This window comes from Ascaphus truei, chromosome 2, assembly GCF_040206685.1.
Source record: "Ascaphus truei isolate aAscTru1 chromosome 2, aAscTru1.hap1, whole genome shotgun sequence".
Taxonomy (NCBI): Eukaryota; Metazoa; Chordata; class Amphibia; order Anura; family Ascaphidae; genus Ascaphus; species Ascaphus truei.
In genome coordinates, this window is record NC_134484.1 from 84,454,594 (window position 1) to 84,462,409 (window position 7,816).

The following is a 7,816-nucleotide window of genomic DNA, read 5'->3' on the forward strand; positions in this document are numbered from 1 at the left end:
TTTAACACCCATTATTTTATTATGTGTTGCTACTAATAAAGTTTATGTTTTAACTCATTCGCTTATCACCAGAGCGTGAACCTGAGTGCTATATTGGGTTCTCTCTCTACCTTCTACAATTATCACGGTATTCAGAAAGAATCTGAACCCCTCTCCATCCATGTGGCGGGAAATTGCCAAAACCGTTCGGCGTAGCAGCAAAGTTATCTGAGATTTTTTCTAAGTTCTCCCGCCTCCAAATTTATTGCACAAGGAGAGCCGCCTCTTCCTGCACAGCTCTCGCCAGCGATCGCAGTGTTTTTATTAAAATGTTTATGCAAGTGTGCGTGAGCAGGGGGTCTCCGGAGCAGAACCGTCTTGATTTCAGGTCTGGGAACCCCCTGATTCCTGAGATACAGGCCCCGATATGGGGTGCCGGTATCTCCTATGCATTTTAAATGTTCCGGTCTTGTGATGCGGGACATTTAAACATTGCATGGGGATACCGGCACCCCATAATGGGGCATGTATCTCGGGAACCAGGGGGTCCCTGGACCTGAAATCAACACGGTATTAACCGCTAAGGTAATGAAGGGGTTAACTCCTCCCGCAACCCCCCTGCGTGGCCTAAACACCCACCATGGGCCAAATACAACCTTCACCTACCCCGCTGAACTACCCATTTACTCTATAAACTGTTACCAAATCTTATTCATTGTATTGCATAGGTACAAATAACAATAGAAAGGCTAAAGCATGTTTTAGTTGTTTGGGGGAGTTGGAATTCCAGTTCATGCTTTATGTGTGTCCTGCTGCATCTGGATCTCTGCCTTTAAAATCACAGGTGTCCTCAGCCTGAGGCTTAAAAATGTCAGTAAACCACCATCTTGCCTCTTCTTCTTCTTCTGCATTACTCTGCTCTCCCTATAATGTGGATCTTCACATACACAGCCTTACATAGTATGGTGGATAATAAAAAGGCAAAAGCTATCCAATTTAATAAACTGTTATCAAATGTCTTTCATTGTCTTGTCATTTTACATAGGCAACACTTGTTAATAATCTCTATGTGAGTCCATTCACTGTCTATCTGCTCATCAATGCCCAGGAATTGGAGCAAAGTGAGTAAGTATAGTAGTGTAGAGCACCAAGAATGTCTCATGTACTTATCAATTATACTACAGTAAGTACCACTGGTTTAAAAATTCTAGCACACAGTAAGCATTTTTATCTAGCATTGATACAATAAGATTCAAGCTTCAGATTACAGGATAATCTATTACACTGTAAACCTTGACCAGACAAAGTACTAGTGGGAACACAGCCAATTGGCTACAGGCAACATCATTCAAATTATCAGCTTCCCTTAGAATCTATCATATATATTCCATAAATCAAATCACTCATCGCTATCTATTTGCTAGAGCTTAGGTTTTTTAAAGATGAGTTCCTCTTTGTGCCAAAGGGCACCAAGGGAAATGTCACGTTAAAGGGGCTGGTTAAGGGGTGTCAAGAGTTTTTTTTCTGTAATATTTATTTATTTATTTTATTTATTTATAAAATATTTTACCAGGAAGTAATACATTGAGAGTTACCTCTCGTTTTCAAGTATGTCCTGGGCACAGAGTAAGACAAATAATACATGGTTACAAATACAGTTACATAAATGAACAGGGTATACATTATATACAAGACATTGTGTGCACAGTTAAAGAAATATATATTATGGGCGTATGAAACAGTTACAGACAAGATTAAAGTGTGAGACAGCCTTAGATTTGAAAGAACTTAAACTGGTGGTGGATGTGAGAGTCTCTGGTAGGTTGTTCCAGTTATGGGGTGCTCGGTAGGAGAAGGAGGAACGGCCGGATACTTTGTTGAGCCTTGGGACCATGAACAGTCTTTTGGAGTCTGATCTCAGGTGATGAGTGCTGCAAGTGGTAGGGATGAGGAGCTTGTTCAGGTAGCTGGGTAGCTTGCCCATGAAGACTTTAAAGGCAAGACAGGAAAGGTGAAGTTTGCGCCTATATATATTTGTGGTTTTAGATATCTGGCAGAGTTTCATATCATTTTGCAACTTTTTTCACCAGACGTGAATATCGCAAATATGCAAATTTGTGCAAGGGTTTAACACATCTAAGTGGGATGTCACTGTGTGTGGAATAGGTTATGCCCTAGATTTCCACGGACAAAATGTATTTCCTTTTCCTATGTAAGTATCGGATATACAGGTTAATTGTCAAAGAAATTAGTTTAAGGAACCAATTACATTAGAAGTTATTTATGAATAATTTTTGTTTGTGAGAAAAAGGGAACTAATCCACTGACCTCGTGGTATGATAAAAAACAATGTGAAATGTAAGTGAGGCATAAGTACTCTAGCTGGGTTAAAAGTTATTCATTAGTCAGAACACCAAGTCATACAGAAATCAGCAAGACTTAAAAGCTTGCAAAATCACAGACACAAATAGATACTGAAAAATATGACAAACTTTCAACACAGTTGCCTAATTCCTAATGTCTACATTTCTAGCCTGAGAACAAGCAACAAGCAACAAGCATAAACAGTAACATACAATTGTAGATAAAATATGCAAAATGTTCTACAATCTACAATCTACAATCAAGTTCAATGGTAGCGCCACAGGAGGAAGCCACAACCTCCATATTAATGAAAAATTGGTTAACTGAGGAAGTTCATAAGCGACTTGAAAAAATTAAAGTAAATAAGGCACCTGGCCCCGATGGCATACATCCAAGAGTTCTCAAGGAGTTAAGCTCAGTAATAGCAAAACCATTATATTTAATATTCAAGGACTCCATTTCCACAGGTTCAGTACCACAAGATTGGCGTAAAGCAGATGTGGTGCCTATATTTAAAAAGGGAGCTAGATCACACCCGGGGAATTACAGACCTGTAAGCCTGACTTCAATAGTAGGGAAACTACTTGAAGGTTTAATACGGGATAATATTCAGGAATACCTAATGGAAAACAAAATTATCAGTAATAGTCAGCATGGATTTATGAAAGATAGATCTTGCCAAACTAACCTTATTTGTTTCTTTGAGGTAAGTAGGAATTTAGACCAGGGTAATGCAGTTGATGTGGTCTACTTAGATTTTGCAAAGGCTTTTGATACGGTTTCACACAAGAGGTTGGTGTACAAAATAAAGAAAATTGGACTCAGTAATAATATATGCACCTGGATTGAAAACTGGTTAAAGGACAGACAACAGAGGGTTGTCATAAATGGAACTTTTTCAGGTTGGGCTAAAGTCGTGAGTGGAGTACCTCAAGGATCGGTACTGGGACCCCTGCTTTTTAACTTGTTTATTAATGACCTTGAGGTTGGGATCGAGAATAATGTCTCCATCTTTGCTGATGATACTAAATTGTGTAAGGTAATAGAATCAGAGCAGGATGTAATTTCTCTTCAGAAGGACTTGGAGAGACTGGAAACATGGGCAGGTAAATGGCAAATGAGGTTAAATACAGATAAATGTAAGGTTATGCATTTGGGATGCAAGAATAAAAAGGCGACTTACAAATTAAATGGAGATATATTGGGGGAATCCTTGATGGAGAAGGATTTAGGAGTGCTTGTAGACAGCAGGCTTAGCAATAGTGCCCAATGTCATGCAGTAGCTGCAAAGGCAAACAAGATCTTATCTTGCATCAAACGGGCAATGGATGGAAGGGAAGTAAACATAATTATGCCCCTTTACAAAGCATTAGTAAGACCACACCTTCAATATGGAGTACAATTTTGGGCACCAATCCTAAGAAAAGACATTATGGAACTAGAGAGAGTGCAGAGAAGAGCCACCAAATTAATAAAGGGGATGGACATTCTAACTTATGAGGAGAGGCTAGCTAAATTAGATTTATTTACATTAGAAAAGAGGTGTCTAAGAGGGGATATGATAACTATATACAAATATATTCAGGGACAATACAAGGAGCTTTCAAAACAACTATTCATCCCACGGGCAGCACAAAGGACTCGGGGCCATCCCTTAAGGTTGAGGAAAGGAAATTTCACCAGCAACAAAGGAAAGGGTTCTTTACAGTAAGGGCAGTTAAAATGTGGAATTCATTACCCATGGAGACTGTGATGGCAGATACAATAGATTTGTTCAAAAAAAGGTTGGACATCTTTTTAGATGGGAAAGTTATACAGGGATATACCAAATAAGTATACATGGGAAGGATGTTGATCCAGGGATTAATCCGATTGCCAATTCTTGGAGTCAGGAAGGAATTAATTTTTCCCCTTAATGGGGTTTTTTTGTTTGCCTTCCTCTGGATCAATAAGTAAGTATAGATATAGGATAAAGTATCTGTTGTCTAAATTAAGCATAGGTTGAACTTGATGGACGGAAGTCTTTTTTCAACCTCATCTACTATGTAACTATGTAACTATGTACACATCTTTATTCATTAGCCCCTATTTAATAAGCTGTGCAGTCATTACCACCTCATCTGATAAATGTTTGACTCCATTCAACCAGATGCACTACATTTACATTGTATGTTTTCAAGAAATGACAATGCATACAGCATACTCCCAATTCAGTAAACTGCCTAAGAGAGTATTTATACAGTACGTGCCACGTTCATTTCCATTTTTTCCCAATACGTAGGTTTTATTACCATATTAAGAGGCCAACATTAGAGTTCTTCATTAATGTATGTACAGTATGTCTGTATGTATGCATATCTTTATATAGCGCCCAAATGGAATCAATGCTTTGCAAAGACAATACAGAACAGAAAATTATAATAATAGAATAAACGCAGCAAATCCAGACAACAGGAAAGGAAATTCCTGTCCCATAGAGCTCACAATCTAAGTGGTATGTTGGGAAAGTTACAGAGACAGCAGGTGAGGGAATAAGTGCAGTAGATGGCAGTACTTGGCCACAATGGTTGGTAGGAGCGACTGTGGGTGTGGGACAGTAGCCATGAGTGCAGGCTGTTGGGATGCTTCTTTTGAGAGGTGATTTTTAAGCTTGGTCGGTATTAAATTAGATAGGTTAGCAACATTAGCAGGGAAAGAGGTGGCCGGGAGGTGTGGGTGAGAGCAAGTGTTTATATGGCTGGGTCCAGGATTGGGAGAGATATCCCCATCAGCAAGAAGGACGAGTAGAGAGAGAGAGGAGGCGAATAGATGATTTGTGGGGGTATACAGTATACATTTCATATTTAAAGAACTCTAATGTTGAACCTCTAAAATGTACCACATCCTACAACTAATCTACATTTCTTCAGTGACAACATGGCTACTAGAATGTTCAACTTCTTTAAAGTGAAGGAAATTTTAGGTAGATACGCTGATTTAATTTGTTGTATTGCTTTTTAAAAAATTAGGTTTCCTTTTTTGGGTTCAATACATCTAATGGCCAGAAATAGAAAATATGCATAATTATTACCATGGTACTTCCAGTACTTAGCAGTGGACTATTGCATTTCCCTGTCTGCATTTTCTCATGGAGAGTGGCTCAACGAATGTATAAGTACTGTATATGCAATTCACCACTGCCGGCCAGAAGTCCCCCTATTTTCATATTTCCTTTTCAAAAGATTCAAAAACATGTTATAGCGGATGACCAAAAATGAACCTGTTTTTGTAAAGAGTGCTAGTGTACCTATGGATGCTTGATGGGGAAAAAAAATCAAACAAAGTGTACATTGGCTTGAAGCTGCAACATGTCTACTTTTTTGGCAGTGGAATTTTCTTTCATTAAGTTTTCTGCTATTGTATCCATTTTGCTACTAAAAGGGCTTGCAACACATTGCAGTGCAATGCATTTCATGTTAGCAAAAGGGTTATAAGATTATGTAGTATTCATGTTAATGCATTTTAAAATGTATGTTAAAGTAGTGTTGTCCCCTTTGATCTGACCTGACGGTTTCACCTTTAAGCAATACCTTAAAGAATTGCACATCTGAAATTACTGCCATAGTGGACACTTGGTCTTGGCCTCTTAGTATAAAACATTTGATTGGTTTAAATGACTTCATAGGGAGATACAGCTCCAACAACTGACTCATGGATATGCTGCTCTTCACAGCTGTAGAAATCTTCTAATTATCATGTAAAAACTGTATCAATATTTGCAGCATATCCGACAATTTGTTGGGTCAACACAAACATTGTTTTTGGATTTACATCAGATTAAGGGCAAGTAGCTAAAAGAAAAACATACTGGATTTAGACTACGTAGGTAATATACGTATGTAAACACACATATACCCAACAAGCTATGAGAAATCCCTAACATTACCAAATAATATATACTGTATATGTATATGTGTCAAAAGGAGTGCTTGTGGCTAAATGTATACAACAAAACACAGACAAAGATGCCCAAAGCTACTTCCAATGCGACAAAAATATACAATACCTATATATTACATATTTATTGTAATATTATATATAATATTGTGAATATGTAATATACATATATAATATTGTAATATTATATATTACAAATATACAATACCTATAAATGTACAATACCTATATATTCTCTTGAAAAAAGGCTCATTTAGTTTAACCCTTTGGCCAAAGCGCCTTAAGCCTGCTGCCACTTTCGAGGCATGACCGTAGCAGGTCCTAACACTCCCTGGGTTAAAATTCTTATTAACTTGTAACTCTATCTGTTTTTTGTTGAATATACAGTTGTAGTAAGGATAATAGCTTCTGCTGGTGCGCTATATTCTGGAATATCGCTGCCATTACATCCTATGGAAACTCTGCTTCTCTGTGTTATGATGCGTTGTTCTGTTTTCTCAGTAGGTAAAAAAAATGCTGGCTAAATCTGTGGCCAGGACTTTTTACTGCCTGATAGTTAATATTTGTAGCAATACTCAAGATTAAAGTATTTTGAAAACCATAAACTACAACAACTCTCAGCAAAAGATCCACCTTTCCCCTACTTAGATTGTGCAAATAACTCAACCTCAACACTAATGAGCATTACTTCCAGGCAGTCAGTGTGACAATGGATATACTGGCTGTAAATGTGCCAAACACAATGCAGCTGGGGGAAAATGTAATCTGTGTTGTCAAGACTTGCACTACAGAGCGTTAGATTCAAGGATATGTGAAGAATACAACACAACCGGGCTTTTTCCGTGCAGGAAAATATTTTCCACTTCCACGGCAATTAGGCTACTGTATGGTTATTTATATCAATGCAAGAGCCTTGTAGAACTTTGTAATTGGCAATAGCACATTAAAGGTATATTTTATCAGGCCTGGGTTGTTTTGCTGACTGCAGTTACACTAACCATTCAGCAGTTCTGACCGTAATGTGGTGTGATGACAAGGCTGGATCGTGAATGGAGCATTCCAGGCAGAGTGCGATGATCCCACATATAACACACTGCTTGTGCTGTGAAACACAATGCGTGCTTTGTTGGCCATTAGAGAATTTGGAAACTGACCTGATAAAAACAAAAGCTGACTCCTACTATGTAGTACAGTCGATGGTGTAATCTGAGGTGCTATTTAATTCAATATAATTTTATGTACAGCGTGATGCTTATATTACTTAAATAATTACTATGACTAACATTAGGCATAGCAGCAGTGACTTGTTACTTCAATTGCAGTGAACAAAATACAAGATTAGTTGCTATCACACCTACTGCGCTGGCAGAGAGACATTTATTGGCTGACATTATAGTGTAATTGTTTGTACAGCATATACGAGCTGCTGAGCAGTGAAGATTGCCCAATCTGGAAATGTTCCAAAATTTGAGCATGGTTGTCTTGCTATGTTGGTATGGGGAATATATGAATATCTTTTTTAGTTCCATTTTATGAT